A 20,492-nucleotide genomic window follows, 5' to 3' on the forward strand; every position below is an offset into this window, starting at 1 on the left:
TTGGCGGAAATGACAACCGCATACATTTAACCCCTCAGATGTGACCACAGCGCTAAAACCAGGAAGCATGCACTTCCGGGGCAAGAATGGTTTCCCAGCCGAGATCAGGTTCTGTGCTGGTAAGGAGCCTGTACTAGGCTCATTACCTGTATATTAAAGTTCAGGTCAGCAGGTGGCAGCACTGAACTGTGATATACCCATTTCTATATAGAAAGTTGGAAACTATGCATATATATATTCAGCCCCCCCCCCCCCCCCCCCCCCCCCCCCCCGTGCCATCAGCCCCACCATGCATGTCCCCTCCCCCAAGGTGTAATACATTGACTGTCACAGTGATGGTCTGTCTGAGACAAGGGAGAGTCCTCCTGTAGTGACTGAACTATTAGGATCACACATTACACTGTTAATTGCAATGCTGATCGGCGGGCATCTTTATCTAGACCCATCAAGAGAACCATAGAGCTTTCATACTAATTTTATACCTACTGCTATAAGGCCCCTTTCACACGGGGCGAGTATTCCGCGCGGATGCGATGCGCGAGTTGAACGCATTGCACCCGCACTGAATACCGACCCATTCATTTCTATGGGGCTGTTTACATGAGCGGCGATTTTCACACATCACTTGTGCGTTGCGTGGAAATCACAGCATGCTTTATATTCTGCGTTTTTCACGCAACGCAGGCCCCATAGAAGTGAATGGGGTTGCGTGAAAATCACAAGCATCCGCAAGCAAGTGCGGATGCGGTGCGATTTTCACGCACGGTTGCTAGGAGACGATCGGGATGGAGACCCGATCATTATTTTCCCTTAAAACATGGTTATAATGGAAAATAATAGCATTCTGAATACAGAATGCATAGTTAAATAGCACTGGAGGGGTTAAAAAAGCCGGAATTAGTACTTACCGGTAATTCATTTTCCATGAGATCACCACGACGGCCATACAAGGAGATTGACCCCTGACCTCTGTAGGGGCAGGAAGCAGAGAAAGGTTTAAATGTTCCCCTCCCACCACCAAACACCAGTGCTTCCAAAATATCAGAGTAAAGGGTGGTGGCTACACACGTGAAAAAATAAATAAACAGGAGAAGATATTTCATCATATCAACCCCCGGGTAACAATAGGGAGGGAAATACGGGTCGTCGTGGTGATCTCATGGAAAATGAATTACCGGTAAGTACTAATTCCGGCTTTCCATATCATCACCACGACGGCCATACAAGGAGGTATATCAAATATGAATCTATGGGTGGGACACAGACTGAAGAACCCCTTGTCCGAAGGCCATGTCAGTCTTTTTAAAAAGATCCAACCTATAATGTTTGGCAAAAGTATGGATACTGGACCAAGTGGCTGCCCTACAGATCTCCTCTAGGGAGACACCCGCTCTTTCTGCCTGAGAAGACGACATTGCCCTGGTAGAGTGGGCCTTGATATCGCCAGGGCAAGAAAGATTCTGTAGGGAATAACAGGAGGTGATGGTAGCTTTGATCCATCTAGCAATGGAGGACTTGGAAACTTTCTGACCCTTGTTCCTTCCTCCAAACTGGACAAAGAGGCAATCTGACTTCCTAAAGTCCTTAGTGGTCTCTAAATAATCCAGTACTGCCCGTCTGACATCAAGTAAATGAAGGGTAGATTCCCAATCATTAGATGGGTTATTAAACAAGGAAGGGAGGGAGGGTGATCTCCTGGTCCTTATGAAATTTCGAGACCACCTTTGGTAGAAAACACGGGTCTAGTTTTAGGACTATCCTGTCATCTAGGACCTGTAGGTAAGGCTCTCTAACTGAAAAGGCCTGTAGTTCACTTATTCTCCTGGCTGAGGTGATGGCAACCAGGAATGCAGTCTTGTAGGATTTGTGCTTCAAAGAGCAGTCATTCAGAGGTTCAAATGGAGGATGCGATAGCCCCCTAAGGACGATATCTAGATCCCAGGAAGGTACATGAGACTTTAGGGTCGGACGTAGCCTTGTTGTTGCCTTCATGAAGCGTTTTATCCACCTATGGCTTGCCAGCTCGGTGTCGTAAAAGCAACTAAGGGCTGATACTTGTACCCTGAGTGTGGATGGTCTTAATCCCATCTCGAAACCTCTTTGTAGAAAATCCAGAATCATCTGGATGTTTGGGGATGAGGTATTCGGTGAAGGCAAACCTGACCATGAGCAGAAACGCTTCCAGATCTTTAGGTAAATTGAAAAGGTCACCTTCTTTTTGGAAGCCTTTAGAGTTGAAATTACCGCATCTGATAGACCCTGACGCTTTAGGATCTGGGTCTCAGGATCCAGGCTGCTAGGTTGAGGAAGTCCGGGTGTAGGATCGGACCCTGATGAAGGATGTCTCGTCTTTTTGGTAGAATCCAAGGACCTTCGCTGGCAAGGTTCCACAGGATTGGGAACCAGCTCCTCTTTGGCCAGTAGGGTGTCACCAGAATGACTGAAGTACCGTCCTGTATGATCTTCTGTACCACCCTCTGTATTAATGGAAGAGGAGGGAAAGCGTAATGGAGACCTCGGTTCCATCTGAGAGAGAAAGCGTCCAGGAAACTCGGGCTGTCTCTGGGATGTAGGGAACAAAAAAATGGTAATTTTGAGTTTGCTCGAGTGGCAAAGAGATCTATTGTAGGTCTCCCCCACCTGTCCCCTATCATCAGGAAGACCACCTCGTTTAAGGACCATTCCGAGTGATCTATTCTTGCCCGGCTTAGGTAGTCTGCTTCCACATTTAGGGACCCCTTCAGGTGGACTGCAGATACTGACCGGATGTTCGCTTCGGCCCAGGCGAATATTTTTGCCGACAATTCCAGCAGGCTGCACGAACCTGTGCCTCCCTGATGGTTTAAATACCTTATCACTGTCGTGTTGTCTGACAGGACTCTTACATGATGGCCCTGAAGATGAACTTTTGCTTGTCTTAGAGTCTTCCAGACTGCCCTTAATTCTCGAAGGTTTGATGACTGGAGGCTGACAGATCTGGGCCAGACTCCCTGGTAATAAACTTCTCCGACCTTTGCTCCCCAACCGTACTGGCTTGCATCTGTGGTGATCTGGGCATAGGGGTTTCTTGACCACTGCACCCCTTTGGAGATCTTTAGCCTGTCCTTCCACCAAAGAAGGGAGTTCTTTATCCTCTGAGGGATGATCACCCTTTGGTCTAAGGAAGATTCTCTTCTGTCCCAAACCCTGAGGATCCACATCTGTAGGGTTCGAAAATGGATCTGACACCACTGAACGGATGGTATGCAGGATATAAGGATCCCCAGTAGACTCATTGAGTCTCTGATGGAACAGAGATTCTTTGAGTTGAAGATAGAGATCTTCCTTTGGATGTCCTGTATCTTGCTCTGAGGTAAGCAGGTTATCCGTTTCTGGGAATCCAGTATAACCCCCAGAAACTGGATCTTTGTTGTCCGATCTAGCTGAGATTTTTTTATGTTGATCAACCAGCCCAGACTTTCTAGAGTTTTACGGAAGAAACTTAGATCTCTCAGCAGGAGAGGAGCGGAACTGTTTGAAATCAGAAAGTCGTCCAAGTAAGGAAAGACTGTCAGACCTTTCTTTCTTAGATAAGCCACTACCTCGATCATTAGCTTTGTAAAAACTCGAGGGGCTGATGATATGCCGAAGGGGAGAGAGGTGAATTGGTAATGAAGGATTCTGCCGTGATGGTCTCTGACCGCGAACCTTAAGAAACGTTGAGAGCTGGGATGTATTGGTACATGATAATAGGCGTCGGTCAGATCGACCGAGCACATTACTGAATTGCTCTGGAGCAAAGGGACTATAGATCTTAGGGTCTCCATCCTGAATTTTTGATAAGTAATGTATCTGTTCAGGCGCTTTAAGTTTATAATTGTGCGGTAGGATCCCTCCTTCTTCACTAGGAAGAGGTTGGAATAGAAACCCCCTCCCTGTTCGGATAGAGGTACTTTCACCACTACCCCCTTTGCGAGTAATTCCCGGATGCCCACGTAAATGGGATGATTGAAGTCTGGGACCGCAACCTTGGTGACTAAAAATCTCTTTGGGGGAGGGTCCGAGAATTGTATTCTGTAACCCGACCCTACAATCCTCAGAGCCCAGGAGTTTGAGGATATTTCCTCCCAGCGGGGAAAAAACATCCTCAATCTCCCCCCCACCCGGATGTCACTGGTTTCCATTTCCTTTCTGGGGAGCAGAAGCGGGAGCCCTACCTCTCCCCCCTTTGGGGTAACTGAAACGGCCCGACTTGCCCTTCCCCGTGTATTGACTACCTTGGTTGGAAGGGGCACGAAAGGGATACTTCCTTTTATAGACCTTCTCCTCCGGAAAACCCTTCTTTTTATAGGAGGCCCTCTCTAGGATTTTCTCTAGTTCAGGTCCGAAAACATATTCTCCAGAGAAAGGGATGCCACATAATCTGGATTTAGATACTTTGTCCCCTGACCAGCACTTCACCCACAAGACACGGCGAGCTGCATTGGACAGACCCGCATCCTTTGCTGAAAAACGCACTGACTCCGCGGAAGCGTCTGCCAAAAAGGCTGTAGCGGATTTTAACAGGGGAATGGCGCTCATGATTTTTATTTGTAGAGGAATCATCGGAGGCCCTATTCTCTAATTCAGAGAGCCAGATGAACATAGATCTGGCCACCGAAGTGGCTGCTATGTTTGATTTAAGCGTGAGCATGGCCGCTTCCCAGGATCTTCTCAGCAGGCCGTCAGCCTTTCTATCCAGCGGATCTCTGAGCTGAGAAGCATCCTCAAATGGTAGGCTGGTTTTCTTATTGACCCTAGCTACCTGGGCGTCAATCTTAGGGATGGTATTAAATGTCCTAGCTTCTTCCTGATCAAAAAGAAGCCGGTTTTGGAAAGATCTGGCGACGCCTAGCCGTTTCTCCGGATCTGCCCATTCATCCAAAATCATCCCCTTGATGTTCTCGTTAATAGGGAAGACTCTGGATTTCTTTACCCTGAGACCTCCAAACATCTCATCTTGTACTGACGGCGTAGAGGGAACCTCCTCTACTCCCATAGTAGCTCTGACTGCTTTTAAAAGCTCGGGCATATCCTCAGAGGAGAAATAAATTTTCCTTCTGTTTTCTGAAAAATCCCGTTCAGAGAGCTTATCTTCATCCTCCATATGTTTAGAGGAGGAAGCTGAACCCCCATAAACCTCAGAGTCGGATGAAACATCATCGTCCGATTTGTGGCGTTTAGCGGGGGGCTCCGAAACAGGCTTCACTGTTTGAAGAGAGGAAAAAGCCGCAAAAGAGGATTTAAATTTCTTCCTGCATCATGGACTTAATCTCGTCCATGAGGGACGGTTGTTCCTCCCGGACAATCTTAGTAATGCAAACCCTGCACAGTTTCTTAGGGTAGTCATCAGGAAGTCGTTTGAGGCATGAGATACACTTCAATGACTTCTTGGGTTTTCTCAGAGGTTCATTTGCAGTCTGGAAAAACCAAGAGAGAAAACCCCATTAAAATGTGCTCCAGTGAGAGGAAGAAAAACTCTCCCCTATGGGGAACTTACGGACGGTAGAGTAGAGGCCTCGGTGTGTTCAGAAGCAGACATCCTGAAGTACAGCCGAAATCAGGTAGGTACTCACCGCAGGACGCTGCAGGCAGGAGAATCCATTTGAATCTTCCCGCCTCCTGAAGCCGGCCCCCTCCGTCCGCGTCACTTCCGGAAACGTCCGGCTACCCGGAAGTGACAAATTTGTATAGCGCCGCACGGCGCTGGGTGCACAAGCCGGCATGGTTTCAATGAACCAGCGGGCATTACCGTGCTCCGGGAGCAGGCCCCAGATCAACCGGAGGCGAGTCTCTCCCCACCCCCCCCTGTCCGGCGTTAGTACGAGACCGCGGGCAGACAGGTGGGGCCCGCAAAAGCAGGTACGCGACTCCATTCCACTTCTGGACCTTCATCTCCACGGCAGCTGCCTGCGGAGACCTTTCTCCGCCCCTGTCCTCTGTAGGGACAGGAAACACTGGTGTTTGGTGGTGGGAGGGGAACATTTAAACCTTTCTCTGCTTCCTGCCCCTACAGAGGTCAGGGGTCAATCTCCTTGTATGGCCGTCGTGGTGATGATATGGAAAATTAAAATTTAGCTAGCCTTAGTACACTTGATCGCAGAGCCCGGCATCTCCTTCTGTCTCCTTTGCTTAACAGGACCTGTGGTGACATCACTCCAGTCATCACATGATTCATCACCATGGTAAAAGATCATGTGATGACCGGAGTGACGTCACCACAGGTCCTGTTGCTCCACACAGCTAAGATGAAGACAGAAGGAGATGCCGACTCTGCGATCAAGTGGATTAAGGCGAGTTAAATTTTATTTATTTTTTTAACCCCTCCAGCGCTATTTAACTAGGCATTTTGTATTCAGAATACAATCTACAGAACACCGATCCCAAGCCCGAACTTCTGTGAAGAAGTTCGGGTTTGGGTACCAAACATGCGTGATTTTTCTCACGCGAGTACAAAACGCATTACAATGTTTTGCACTCGCGCGGAAAAATCGCGGGTGTTCCCGTAACGCACCCGCACATTTTCCTGCAACGCCCGTCTGAAAGAGGCCTAAGGAGGACTACCCTTTAAAGGAGTTAGCCACCTTTTGGCAAACTCCCTCCTGGCCAGATAGTCAAAAGGGAAGCATACTTAACTGCGGCCCACCACTGGGATGCCGGCTCCTTCACTCCCTTCTTGGTGCTCCAGCACACAAATATGTGTGCCCCATGCCTATCCGTGTGCATGCCATTCACAAAAAAAAACAAACACACACACACCACAAGACCAGGATCATGGCACTAGCCCTGATAAATCTTGAGTACCTGCAGCCGTTACTCATCTTTTGCCCAGAAAGATTAACGCTTGCTCATATAATCACCCCTCTGTACCTAATTAGACTGTTTATTGAGGCCATGACCTAGATGGTCGCCGGAATATCAAAATGTTAACATTTTACATTGCCCCATCTTAGCCATACACAACCTAAAGAGCAAAATCTACAGATCCCTTCTCTAGCACTACTTGTTACACATTGCAATAATAGTGATGATTATCAAAGAGGAATATCTAATGAACAGTAGAGTCAAATTATTATGACCACCAGCTAATATCCAGAGTAAGCGCTGTGTGCAGCATGGACAGCCGCTAGAAGGGCTGGGAGTGACTCAAGGTCCTGGTAAGTTGTCACAGGTATCATGCCGACTGTAGCAAATCCCACAGCTGCTGGGGGGGTCCGACTCCTGTGCTTCTGACAGACCGAAAATGCTCACCGACAGTGGGCAAAATTTTTAATTTTCAATTACTGTAGGTTTTAGGGGTTATTATACCGAAATATGCCTAAATTAGGAGTATTTCAGGGGCAGATGGCAGCGCAACAGTTAGTTGTGCCGCTATTTGCGACTTTGCACGGCTCACTCAAGGTCAAAATTTTTGGGCGTGGAAGGGGGCAGCCCCGGTATATTTACCATGTTCTATGCCTGTCTCAGGCGTAGAGAAAGGTCTGAATGTAAGACAGTAAGGAAGCGGTCTTACATTTACAACTGGCGCTGGATGCGCTTCTTCATAAGGCTACTTTCACACTAGCGTTCGGGGCTCTGCTTGTGAGTTCCGTTTGAAGGGGCTCACAAGCGGCCCCGAACGGATCCGTCCAGCCCTAATGCATTCTGAATGGATGCGGATCCGCTCAGAATGCATCAGTCTGGCTCCGTTTGTCCGCAGCTTGCAGCGTTCAGGTGTCCGCCTGGCCGTGCGGAGGCAAACGGATCCGTCCAGACTTACAATGTAAGTCAATGGGGACGGATCCGTTTGAAGTTGACACAGTATGGCTCAATTTTCAAACGGATCCGTCTCCCTTTGACTTTCAATGTAAAGTCAAAACGGATCCGTTTGCATTATCATGAGCAAAAAAAAAAAAATTTTTTATTTTTTTTTGTTCATGGTAATGCAAACGGATCCGTTCTGAACGGATCTAAGCGTTTGCATTATAGGTGCGGATCCGTCTGGGCACATACTAGACGGATCCGACCTAAACGCAGGTGTGAAAGTAGCCTAACTTCGGTGGATCCACCACCAGCACAGGGCCTTTAGTAAGACTAGCGTCTAAAATGCTGCTCTTAAATGTGCCCCTTTGTTTTTTCAGTCACTTTTCAGACATGTCCCTTTACTGTAGATGCAACAAACGGACCTTCGGGGGTTCATCAGAACCAGAGACACGGCGTTACAACTAATTTTCTGATCAACTACAGTAGGGTCAGATGTTCAGTCCGGGGGTAATAAAGCACCCATATTATACCTGTCTAAAAACAGCTTTAGTTAACACATTATGTTGGTTTTAGGAATTTATCATTTTTAATTAGGATTACAGGGGCAAATGATACCATAATTCCCAATACCAGCATGCCAGAGGTCTGTAATCACTGTGTTTTATAGGTCATTACTTATAAGGCTACTTTCACACTTGCAGCAGAGGATTCCAGCAGGCAGTTCATCACCGGCAATCCGGACACAAACTGATCCAGATGCAGAGCCGTCTGACAAATGCAATAACGGATCAGTCTTTCCAGTTGTCATCCAGAAAAACGGATCCTTTATCTTTTTCACATTTTTAAAAGGTTTGCACATGCGCAGACTACAAAACCGGATCCGGCATTAATGCACAGAAATTAATGCCGGATCCAGCATGTATTCAGGATTTTTGCGGACCCATAGACTTCAATGGGGCCAAGTACTGATTTTCACGGACAAGTATAGGACATGTTTCATTTGTTTTGTGGAATCGTGGAATAGAAAAGAGCCCCATAGAAGTGAATGGGTCAGCATCTAATCCGCAAAAAAACGGATCAGCATTTTTTGCGGATAGCATACGGCCGTCTGAATGAGCCCTTATTCACCAATTTCAACATTACAGTTTACTGGCACAAAGTCGCATGAAAGTGACTGTAGGAATAAAGTGGCATTTTGAGAATGTGCCGGGGTTATATTTTATTTTTATTTTGTAATTTAGGTTGTCAAAAACACCCCTGGCAGCAAAAGGGTGCACACAAGGCAAGGCGGCCATGCCCACAGCCATTTTTCCCCCACAGACCTGTGGGCAGAGTATCTATTGTCAGCTTCTGCTGATGAGAATAGTCCTTTTGAGGGTAAAAAAATACAGAACGCACAGAGGCCGTTTTTCAAGCATCGCTTTGAGGACTGAAAAACAGCAATGTCCTTGTGTATGAGGCCTAACCAAAGTCTACCTCCAATTTATATGAAATTTTGACATTTAAGTATTTGTATTCCCCGAGGATCAGTTCTGCAGCATCCCCCGAGTGCAGAAAAACAACTTGGGTTTCCCAAGGCATCACAAAATGTGACACGATATTCTAAAGGTGGATTTACGCGGCCCGATATTCAGGCAGATTATAGAGAACAACCGTTCCTACAAACGCTCGTTCCCATCAATCTGCCGCCAATCACCCAATGAACGAGCAAAACGCTTCCACATCTGCGTTTTTGAGATCCGGCAGAAGGTCTAAAAACAGGACCAAAACGTTCCGGAATGCATCTGTTCTGTTCGCATACAGTTATGTTAATGCAAAACGTAACAAACCGGATCCATCACAAAAAAAAAGTCAATGCGTGACTGATCAATTTTTCTAATCCTAAAAAAAAAAAAAATAATAATAATATAAACCTGGCCCCACTGACCTACATTGTTTTAGTAATGGACCCACTTTGTTCCGTTTCGATGACCGGACACAAAACCACTGCTTGCTGCGATTTTACATCTGGTCACAAAACAGAAAGCATACTCAAGTATCCTGAACGGAGCATACCCCGTTCACAATACATTGGACCTAAACGGAACCATTTTGAGATCCTTTGCTGGACCTCAAAACCAGAAACCCAAATTGCTGATGTGAAAGTAGACTGACCCAGTTTGTGCAGGCACCTAAATTCTTGTTTCTGTCTGAACTGCGATCTACTGCCCAGAAACATTGCAGCGCTACGAGGAATCGCATTAGCGACCCCTCGTCTTCATACTGTGAAGGAGATCGTTGCATGTAAATGCACTGCTCTCCTTCACTGAGCAAGCAGCCGACTGCCGGGAAGGAAGCAATCGGCTGCTCCTCGGCCTGTGTAAACACCTTTACACATTGAAGGCCACCAATATCAGATTACTGGGTGGTCTGACTCCCAACCACATCAGCTGATTGAAAGGGCTGCCCTGGGCACAGCTCGGTACAGTCTGTAGTGGCGGTGTCTGGTACTGCAGCGCAGGCCTATTTTGCTAAGAGCTGTAGCATACCTCCCAACTTTTGGGACGGTCAAAGAGAGACACTTGTGGTTCATGGTGTAAAAGTAAATTTTTCCTCTATATTTATACACTTTAATAGCTTTCTTAGCGCACAATGACGCAAAAATTATCTGAATGTAGAAACTTCTAAAAATCTAAATTGCACCAAATAATGAATTCTTATACAAGGTAGGTTATAATATACAGAGAGGAACCAGACAAACACTTTCTGGATCCATATCATAAATGTACCATTAAGGGTCCATTCACACGTCCGCAAAATGGGTCCGCATCCATTCCGCAATTTTGCGGACCCCTTCATTTTCAATGGGGCCGGAATGTGCTGTCTGCATTCGCACTGCCGGATCCACAAAAAAAAAAAAATAGAACATGTCCTACTCTTGTCTGCAATTGCGGACAAGAAAAGGCATTTTCTGAGAGTGCCGGCGATGTGCGATCCGCAAAACACATAAGGACATGTGAATGGACCCTTAACGAGCAAAGAAGGACAGAGGGACTTGGGTCCAAAAGATGGACACTTGGGAGAAGTTATGGCTAGAAAGAAAAAAAATAAAATAAACAAACTCAGCATCTTATTTCATACTCCTCCTTGGCTGAAAACATTAGTGTTTTTACTACATACAGCCCAGAAGTATGAAATGTCACACGAGGTGACATTTATCAGAAGCACACACCAACCAGGTCTATGCCATAAAGACACTCGGCATAAGACTGGCTCCTCATCTACAGGTATGTTCACACCAGGAGCATTCCTTTGCATTCGCACTGAACATACAGTATGCACTAGGCAAGTATTCAAATGAATTTGCTTAATAAGCTTATTTTTAGGAAAATCATCCCACTGAATATCAGTCTTTGCAGCCCACGCCATTAACAGAGCCTGAAGAGACCCGGCACAGGTCACAGGGGAACAAGAACACTAAGGCTGGGTTCACACGGGCGTTGCGGGAAAATGTGCAGGTGCGTTGCGGGAACACCCGCGATTTTTCCGCGCGAGTGCAAAACATTATAATGTGTTTTACACTCGCGTGAGAAAAATCGTGCATGTTTGGTACCCAAACCCGAACGGGATCGGTGTTCTGTAGATTGTTATAAGGGGAAATAATACATAGTTATAAGGGAAAATAATAGCATTCTGAATACAGAATGCATAGTAAACTAGCGCTGGAGGGGTTAAAAAAAGAAATAAATTTAACTCACCTTAGTCCACTTGATCACGTAGCCCGGCATCTCCTTCTGTCTCCTTTGCTGAACAGGACCTGTGGTGAGCATTCATTACAGGTAAAGGACCTGTGGTGACATCACTCCGGTCATCACATGATCCATCACCATGGTAAAAGATCATGTGATGACCGGAGTGACGTCACCAAAGGTCCTTTACCTGTAATGAATGCTCACCACAGGTCCTGTTCAGCAAAGGAGACAGAAGGAGATGCCGGGCCGCGATCAACTGGACTAAGGTGAGTTAAATAATTTTTTTAACCCCTCCAGCGCAGTTTTACTATGCATTCTGTATTCAGAATGCTATTATTTTCCCTTATAACCATGTTGTAAGGGAAAATAATAATGATCGGGTCTCCATCCCGATCGTCTCCTAGCAACCGTGCGTGAAAATCGCACCGCATCCGCACTTGCTTGCGATTTTCACGCAGCCCCATTCACTTCTATGGGGCCTGCGTTGCGTGAAACACGCAGAATATAGAGCATGCTGCGATTTTCATGCAACACACAAGTGATGTGTGAAAATCACTGCTCATGTGAACAGCCCTCACGCATCGCATCCGCACGGAATACTCGCCCGTGTGAAAGGGGCCTAAGGCTAAATGCACACAATCAAAATACGCACCGTAGGTCATGTAAATAGTATTCTATGAGAAATTGAAATTCTCACACACGATGTGGATTTTAATATCCAAAGCATTAGGGGTGGGCGATATAGACGATATAGGCGATATGCGATATAAATTTGTGCCACGATATGGATTTTGAGCATATCGCCTATATCGCCGGACCGCGATATGATCCTGAGCCGGCACAGTGGAGAAGGAGAGAGTCCCTCCCTCCCCACTGTGCGCGGCTGCCGCTGACCACCAATGACAAGAGGAGGAGGGGAGGGACTGACAGTAAATCATTGAGTTTTCACGATCTCAGTGAGTGCGTGAAAACTCAAATCCGATGGTATATTCTAACCCCCAGGCGTTCCCATGGTGACAGGGACGCTTGCCTGGGGGTTAGAACATACAGGGCCACGCCGCTGACAGTAGAACATTTAAAAACTAATCAGTAACTTTAACTTTATTAATTGGTGATCTCTTTACTGTATACCTTACTAGGTCTTAGCTCCGGTAACTAGTGATGTCCGATTCATGAACGAATCGTTCATTTGAATCGATTCACTGGGAACCGGAGGAGTCGATTCACTTGAATGATCCGATCTGTTTGAATCGGCTCTCAGTCCCAGCAGACAGACAATGAATGCTGACAGAGACGCTCACCTCACGCTGGCAGCAGGAGCCTGAGGGAGGGACTGGGGAGGAGTCAGTAATATGATCTTAGAGTGGAAGCTGCTTCTGCCAGCCCCTCCCCTCCCCGCCCACCAACCAATCACCGACCAGAGCTGAGGGGGCGAGGCCAGCACAGCACACTAGCAGCTCTGACTCGAGTCCTCGGAGTAGTGCAGGGTCAGGGAGTCTAAAGGAATCGAATGAGTCACAAGAATCTAAAGATCCGACTCAGTCAGTGACTCATTCGATTCATTGAGTTAGAAGAGCCGTGAGTCAGACTGTAGAACAGGTTACATTACACTGAGGCTGTCGGGCTCTCTAGTGATAAGGAGCAGAGAGATAAGAGAAGGGACAGATGACACAGAGTTTACATTACAGGATGAATTAAATTAACCCTTTAGAATCAAATTGGCTTCTCAGGAGATATATATGTTAAAGGCATATATAGGCAGTACTACTGAATGAGATGCCTTTAACATATATATCTCCTGAGAAGCCAATTTGATTTGTGGGATCTGTGGATGGCACCGTTTAGGGGAGGGGGGGGGATCTGTGGATGGCACCTTTTAGGGGAGGGGGGGATCTGTGGCTGGCACTGTTTAGGGGAGGGGGGGATCTGTGGATGGCACCGTTTAGGGGAGGGGGGGGTGTCTGTGGATGGCACCGTTTAGGGGAGGGGGGGGGGATCTGTGGATGGCACCGTTTAGGGGAGGGGGGGGATCTGTGGATGGCACCGTTTAGGGGAGGGGGGGGATCTGTGGATGGCACCGTTTAGGGGAGGGGGGGGATCTGTGGATGGCACCGTTTAGGGGAGGGGGGGATCTGTGGATGGCACCGTTTAGGGGAGGGGGGGGATCTGTGGATGGCACCGTTTAGGGGAGGGGGGGGATCTGTGGATGGCACTGTTTAGGGGAGGGGGGGATCTGTGGATGGCACTGTTTAGGGGAGGGGGGGGATCTGTGGATGGCACCGTTTAGGGGAGGGGGGGGGGGATCTGTGGATGGCACCGTTTAGGGGAGGGGGGGATCTGTGGATGGCACCGTTTAGGGGAGGGGGGGATCTGTGGATGGCACAGTTTAGGGGAGGGGGGGGGATCTGTGGATGGCACCGTTTAGGGGAGGGGGGGGGGGGGGGATCTGTGGATGGCACCGTTTAGGGGAGGGGGGGGGATCTGTGGATGGCACCGTTTAGGGGAGGGGGGGATCTGTGGATGGCACCGTTTAGGGGAGGGAGGGGGATCAGCTCCCTGCTGCTGTGTGCACAAAGCACAGGGCAGCAGGGAGAGTGTAAAGTCCTATTCACCCTAATAGAGCTCTATTAGGGTGAATATGATAAGGGTTCTACGTTCTAGCCCTTAAGGAGACTAATAGTTATTAAATAAAAAGTAAAAAAAAGTTTAAACTCGCCCCCCAAATATAGAAAACAATATATCGCAATATATATCGCATATCGCACATGCTTAAAATTATATCGCAATATAGATTTTAGGCCATATCGCCCACCCCTACAAAGCATGTCAATTTATTTTAGTGTTTACGGTCCAGATTTTCTCCATTGACTTCAATGGGGACGATAAAATCTGCATGTGAAAAATCTGCACCAATTGATGCGGATTGACCGCACGGATTTCCCTACAAACACCTGCAGATTGTCCGCACATAAATACTGAACTTCTTGCGTCCCTTGTATAACAGACATGAGCAGAGCCTTCCCAGCTGCACCGCCTCACGCACACCACCGCATCAGTTTAGCAGACTGCAACCCGAAGATCCGCAGAACCTGCATACAGACGGTGTGAATGCCGCCAGTTTGTCACCTCCTGTAGAAATGTCCCATCAATGTCAGCAAAACAAACAAGAAAAGGAAATTTTATGTCTTTCTTGCGGGGTCACAGAACAGACATACAGATGCGGCCCTGTTGAAATGATCACTTTTTTGTGGCCCCATTGAAATGAATGAACCCACAAAGAACAGGGTAAGGGTCCAATCACACGTCCGCAATTGCAGACAAGAAAAGGCATTTTCTATGAGAGTGTCAGCGATGTGCGGTCCGCAAAATGTGGAACGCACATTGCCAGTGTCCGTGTTTTGCGTGTGAATAGACCCTAATATGCATGGGGCCTTATTGACACCGCATGCAGCATACATTGTTTCTATGGCAGAGTTGGACCAGGCCTCTCAGTTCTAGGGCAGCGTGCAGTCCACACCTGGAAATGGACAGAGCAACAGCCACAGGCCTCAGAGCAGGGCCCATCCGCGGACCAGACGGTGGAGGGCAGGGTCTTTGTGTCTAGGGCATGGTTTATAGTTAAAGGGGGTATTCCCATCCGAGACAATGGGGACATATCGCTAGGATATAGTCGCATTGTCTGATATAAGTGCGGGTCCCAGCGGTGGGACCTGCACCTAAGAAGGAAGCGGGGAAAGTGGTGGCTGGAGGATCTTGGGTTTCCCCGGGTCCAGCCACCACCACCAAGCGCTCTGGCCATAGATATGAATGGTAGCGCACCATGCTTGCACGGGCACAATATGGTTTTTTAAACGGCCCTTTAGACAAGAATGAACCTGGTTAAAAAAACTTTAAAAAAAACAACACTTTGCTGATCCACTTGCACTCACATGAACACTGACTCCACACTGGGGGCAGTAGGACCTAAAAGACACGACGTCATCACACGGGGAGCGCATGTCCTACTGCCTCCAGCGAGGAGCACATGTTCCATCACATAAAAGCGGGTGAGTGGAGTGTGTAAAGTTAGATACAAAACCACACGGCTAGAAAACAGATGCACACACTGATGCAAAAAGGCCATGGAAAATTCAGGGCGTCCATTTTTTTCACTGTGGCAGACTCGCAAGCGAGTTGAATGCGAGAAGCACGCTGTGTGTGACGATTTCTCACCCTGACCTGTGCTCCTCGGAGAGGATTGAAGAGCATTATGATTTATACTGACATAATGTCGCCAGTGTAATTCAGTAGATACAGGTCTGGCAGGGACACACAGCATTATAAATTGTAATGCTGTCAGAGGAGCACAGGTCAGGACAAGAAATCACGCTCACACAAAGCGCGTTTCCTACATGTTTCCTTTAACCCCTTAGTGACCATCCATACGTGTTTTTACGGCAATCACTAAAGGGCCTTAGGCTGGGCCGCCACTTTTTTTTACGGCTGCCTAGTCTAAGCTCTGGCTCTCACAAGTAATGTAATGTGCTGACAGAGGGAGCAGACTCCCTCTGTGTCGACCATCGGCACCCCGCAAACGCGATTGCGGGGTGTTGATGTGTAAGAAAGGCTGCCTGACAGAATTGCTAATCTATTCTTAGTTGCAACCGAAAAAAAATAAAAATAATTAACCACTTCCCATCTGGGCCCTTTGTCCCCTTCCTGACCAGGCCAAATTTTGCAAAACTGACATCTCACTTTATGTGGTAATAACTTTGGAACACCTTTATTTATCCAAGTCATTCAGAGATTGTTTTCTCGTGACACATTGTACTTCATGATAGTCATAAATTTGAGTCAAAATATTTCACCTTTATTTATGAAAAAATCCCAAATTTACCCAAAAATTTGAAAAATTCGCAATTTTCTAAATTTCAATTTCTCTGCTTTCAAAACAGAAAGTGATACCTCATAAAATAGTTATTTAACATTTCCCATATGTCTACTTTATGTTGGCATCATTTTGGAAATGTCATTTTATTTTTTTAGGACGTTAGAAGGCTTAGAAGTTTAGAAGCAATTCTTCAAATTTGTAAGAAAATTGCCAAAACCCACTTTATAAGGACCAGTTCAGGTCTGAAGTCACTTTGTGGGGCCTACATAGTGGATACCCCCATAAATGACCCCAGTGTAGAAACTACACCCCTCAAGGTATTCAAAACCGATTTTACAAACTTTGTTAACCCTTTAGGCGTTCCACAAGAATTAAAGGAAAATGGAGATCAAATTTTTAAATTTCACTTTTTTGGCAGATTTTCCATTTTAATCAATTTTTTTCTTTAACACGTCGATGGTTAACAGCCAAACAAAACTCAATATTTATTACCCAGATTCTGCGGTTTACAGAAACACCCCACATGTGGTCGTAAACTGCTGTATGGGCACACGGCAGGGCGCAGAAGAAAAGGAACTCCACATGGTTTTTAGATGCCATGTCCCATTTGAAGCCCCCTGATGCACCCTTACAGTAGAAACTCCCAAGAAGTGACCCCATTTTGGAAACTAGGGGATAAGGTGCCAGTTTTATTAGTACTATTTTTGGGTACATATGATTTTTTGATCATTCATTATAACACTTTATTGGGCAAGGTGACCAAAAAATTGGTTGTTTTAGCACAGTTTCTATTTATTTATTTTTACAGCGTTCACCTGAGGGGTTCAGTCAAGTGACATTTTTATAGAGCAGATTGTTACGGACGTGGCGATACCTAATATGTATACTTTTTCTCATTTATTAAAGTTTTACACAATAATAGCATTTTTGAAACCAAAAAATTATGTTTTAATGTGTCCATGTTCTGAGAGCTATAGTTTTTTTATTTTTTGAGAGATTTTCTTATGTAGGGGCTCATTTTTTGCGGGATGAGGTGACGGTTTTATTGGTACCATTTTGTGGGACATACGCGTTTTTGATCACTTGGTGTTGCACCTTTTGTGATGCAAGGTGACAAAAATTGCTTGTTTTGACACAGTTTTTTTTATTTATTTTTTACGGTGTTCACCCGAAGGGTTAGGTCATGTGATATTTTTTATAGAGCTGGTTTTTACGGACGCGGCAATACTAAATATGTCTATTTTATTTTATTTTTTCTATTATTTTTTTTTTTTTTTTTTTTATTCCTTACTTGGGATTTTTTTTTTTTTACATGTGAACCTTTTTTTTATTTTTTTTTTTCAACACTTTATTTTATTTTTATTTTATTTTACACTTTTCGTCCCCCATAAGGTCATACAAGACCTCTGGGGGACATTTACTTCACTTTTTTTTTTTTTTCACTGTTGATTTCTCCTGTAACTGGGGCTGACATAGTAGCCCCAGTTACAGTGGAAATGCACCCCTATAGAGGCTGTACAGCAGCAATCCTGCGCTGTACAGCCTCACAGCAGGGCTGATCGAGGTCTCTGAGAGACCTCACACAGCCCCTGCACTCTCCGGTCCCGGCGGTCACATGACCGCCGGGCCGGAACAGGAAGCGCACAGCGCTTCCTGCTCTGCAGACACAGCGCTCGGCGAGCGCTGTGTCTGCAGCGATCGTGAAGGCAGGGACACCTGGGCACTGTCCCTGCCTTATCTCTGGGTTGCCCTGCTGTCACTGACAGCGGGCAACCCGATCAGCAGCTGCACGATTAGCGTCCAGCTGCTATTTCTGACAGGACGTTTTAAAACGTGCTGTCAGAAATAGACGTCCACCCATAGGACGTTTATATCCTATGGGCGGACGTGAGGCGGTTAACAAGCGATCAAAAAGCGCCATTTACTCCAAAATGATACCAATAAAAAAAAAAACACCAGTCGTCCCACAAAAATCAAGCCCTCACACAACTCCATAGAAAATAAAATAAAGCATTTTATTGCAAAAAGATTATATATATATTTGGTATCACTAATCGTACTGACCCAGAAAATAAAGATATGTTATTTATACCGAAAAATGAACGCTGTCAAATGTATAATGTAAAAAACGCAGTGGCAGTATTGCTGTTTTTCCCCATCTCCCTCCCAGAAAGAGTTAATAAAAGTTAATCAGAAAGTTCTGTACCCCAAAACGGTGCCATTAAAAACTACAATTTGTCCAGCAAAAAACAAGCCCTCAAAGCTATATATACGGAAAGATAAAAAAATAAAGTTATAGCTCTTGGAACGAGACGATGAAAAAAAGAAAACCGCTTGGTCAGTGAGACCCAAACAGGCCGGTCACAGAGGTTGTCCGGGAATACACCAGTGCCGGCAGCGCCTCCCCTACTGACGGGATCGTACTCACCCGCTCCACCGCAGCTCAGGCTCCCACTTCATCTTCCGGTCCGGGGTTTGTTTTCTTCCTTGCTCGGCAGGAACCAGCGCACAAGAATGGAGCGGTGGGGAGACGGTAAGTACAATCCCGTCAGTAGGGGAGGCCGCCGGCACCTGGTAGGAATTACGTATTGCTGGACAACCCTAACCCCTTAGTGACCACGCATTCCAAGAGATATAACTCGTTTTTTTCCATCAATGGTCTTATTTTTTGCAGGACAAGTTCTAGTTTTAATGCACTATTTTGGGTACATATAATGACCGATTATAGCCAGCTTTGTTTACGCCAGTAGAAAAGCCTATTAGTGGTCACTAAGGGACTGTCTCCATTCAGCAAATGACATTTACCATGTACATAAAGTTAAGGGGTGTTCCGCATGGCAGAAATTATCCCCTATTCACAGGTCAGAACAAAACTATTAGATCGGTAAGGGTCCTACCGCTGGGACCCCCACAGATCCGTACTCCCTGCTGCTCCCCTGAAAAGTACATGCGTGTGGCTGCTCCATTAATTTCTATGGGAATTCCATAAATAGCGGAGCGCTGTACTCAGCCATTTCCGGAATATACTGTGGATAGGGGATAACTTTTACCAAGCGAACACCCCTTTAATAAAGGCACTTACTAATGTATTGCGATTGTCCATATTGCTTCCTTTGCTGGCTGGACTCATTTTTCCAATCGCATTATAAAGTGCTGATATCCAGGGGTTACGACCACCCTGCCATCCATCTGCGGTGGTCATGATTGCACACTATAGGAGAAAAAAAAAAAAGCACTGGCCTCTCTGGTGGCCGGGACCGCGGGAGCGCACATAGACACAGGCAGCGATGGCTGTAACCCTTGCAGATGAAAAACAGAAAAATGAATCCAGGAAGCAATATGGACAATCACAATACATTAGTAACTGCCTTGTATTAAAGGGGTTGTCTGGGTTCAGAGCTGAGGCCGGACATATCCCCACTGTCACCCAGGCAGCCCCCCATATATGAGAATCGGGGGATTTCATGCTCCCCTTTGCCCATGTACTGAATTGCACAGGGCTAGGGCTTTTTCGGGAGATCCGGTGACGTACCGGGCTCTCCATGGGAACGCTAGGCGATGTCACCGGGGACACTGCTGGGCAGAAGCCTCCGCCTAGCAGTGTAAAAACAAACAAAAAAATCCCTTGCCCTGCACAACACCGTGGACGTGCTCCGATGCCTGTATCAGAGGGGCTGGAGGGGTGAAAACAGGGATAGTCCGGGCTCACCTCTGGACAACCCCTTTAACTTTCTCTACATGATAAATGCTACTGGCTGAGGTGAGACAACCCCTTTAAGCCACTAGGGGTCAGCTCTGGTGGTGGCCTCTCTCTAGGGAGAACAATAGGATCGGGCATGTTGAAATCCAATCTGCCACCAGGAGAGGGTGAGGCCACCACACAAGGCGGACAGTAGTCTAATGGACACCTGTGGATTTCTCCAGCCTAGAAGATGTGGCTTCTGATTCGGCACAGATTCCACCAGGTCACCCCCGGGCAGGTCCATCTCCATATGGAAATAGAACGCGTTATGTGGAGGAGTTGCATCCTGACCCGTGGACACCCATAGCCTCCATCTCCCACGCAGGAGCCGGCCTCATGCACAGAGCCGCGGCCTCCCGCCCTGTACTGCCACACACCGGCAACTAGC

At 46.6% G+C, this 20,492-nt stretch overlaps 1 protein-coding gene across 1 annotated transcript in view; it reads right to left on the bottom strand.

Moving 5' to 3' along the window:
* Positions 1–20,492, bottom strand: part of SSU72 (SSU72 homolog, RNA polymerase II CTD phosphatase) — an 85,178-nt gene that overhangs the window by 64,355 nt on the left and 331 nt on the right. The window lies entirely within an intron of this gene.

The sequence above is a fragment of the Bufo bufo genome, chromosome 1 (genome assembly GCF_905171765.1).
Source record: "Bufo bufo chromosome 1, aBufBuf1.1, whole genome shotgun sequence".
In the NCBI taxonomy this organism is placed as follows: domain Eukaryota; kingdom Metazoa; phylum Chordata; class Amphibia; order Anura; family Bufonidae; genus Bufo; species Bufo bufo.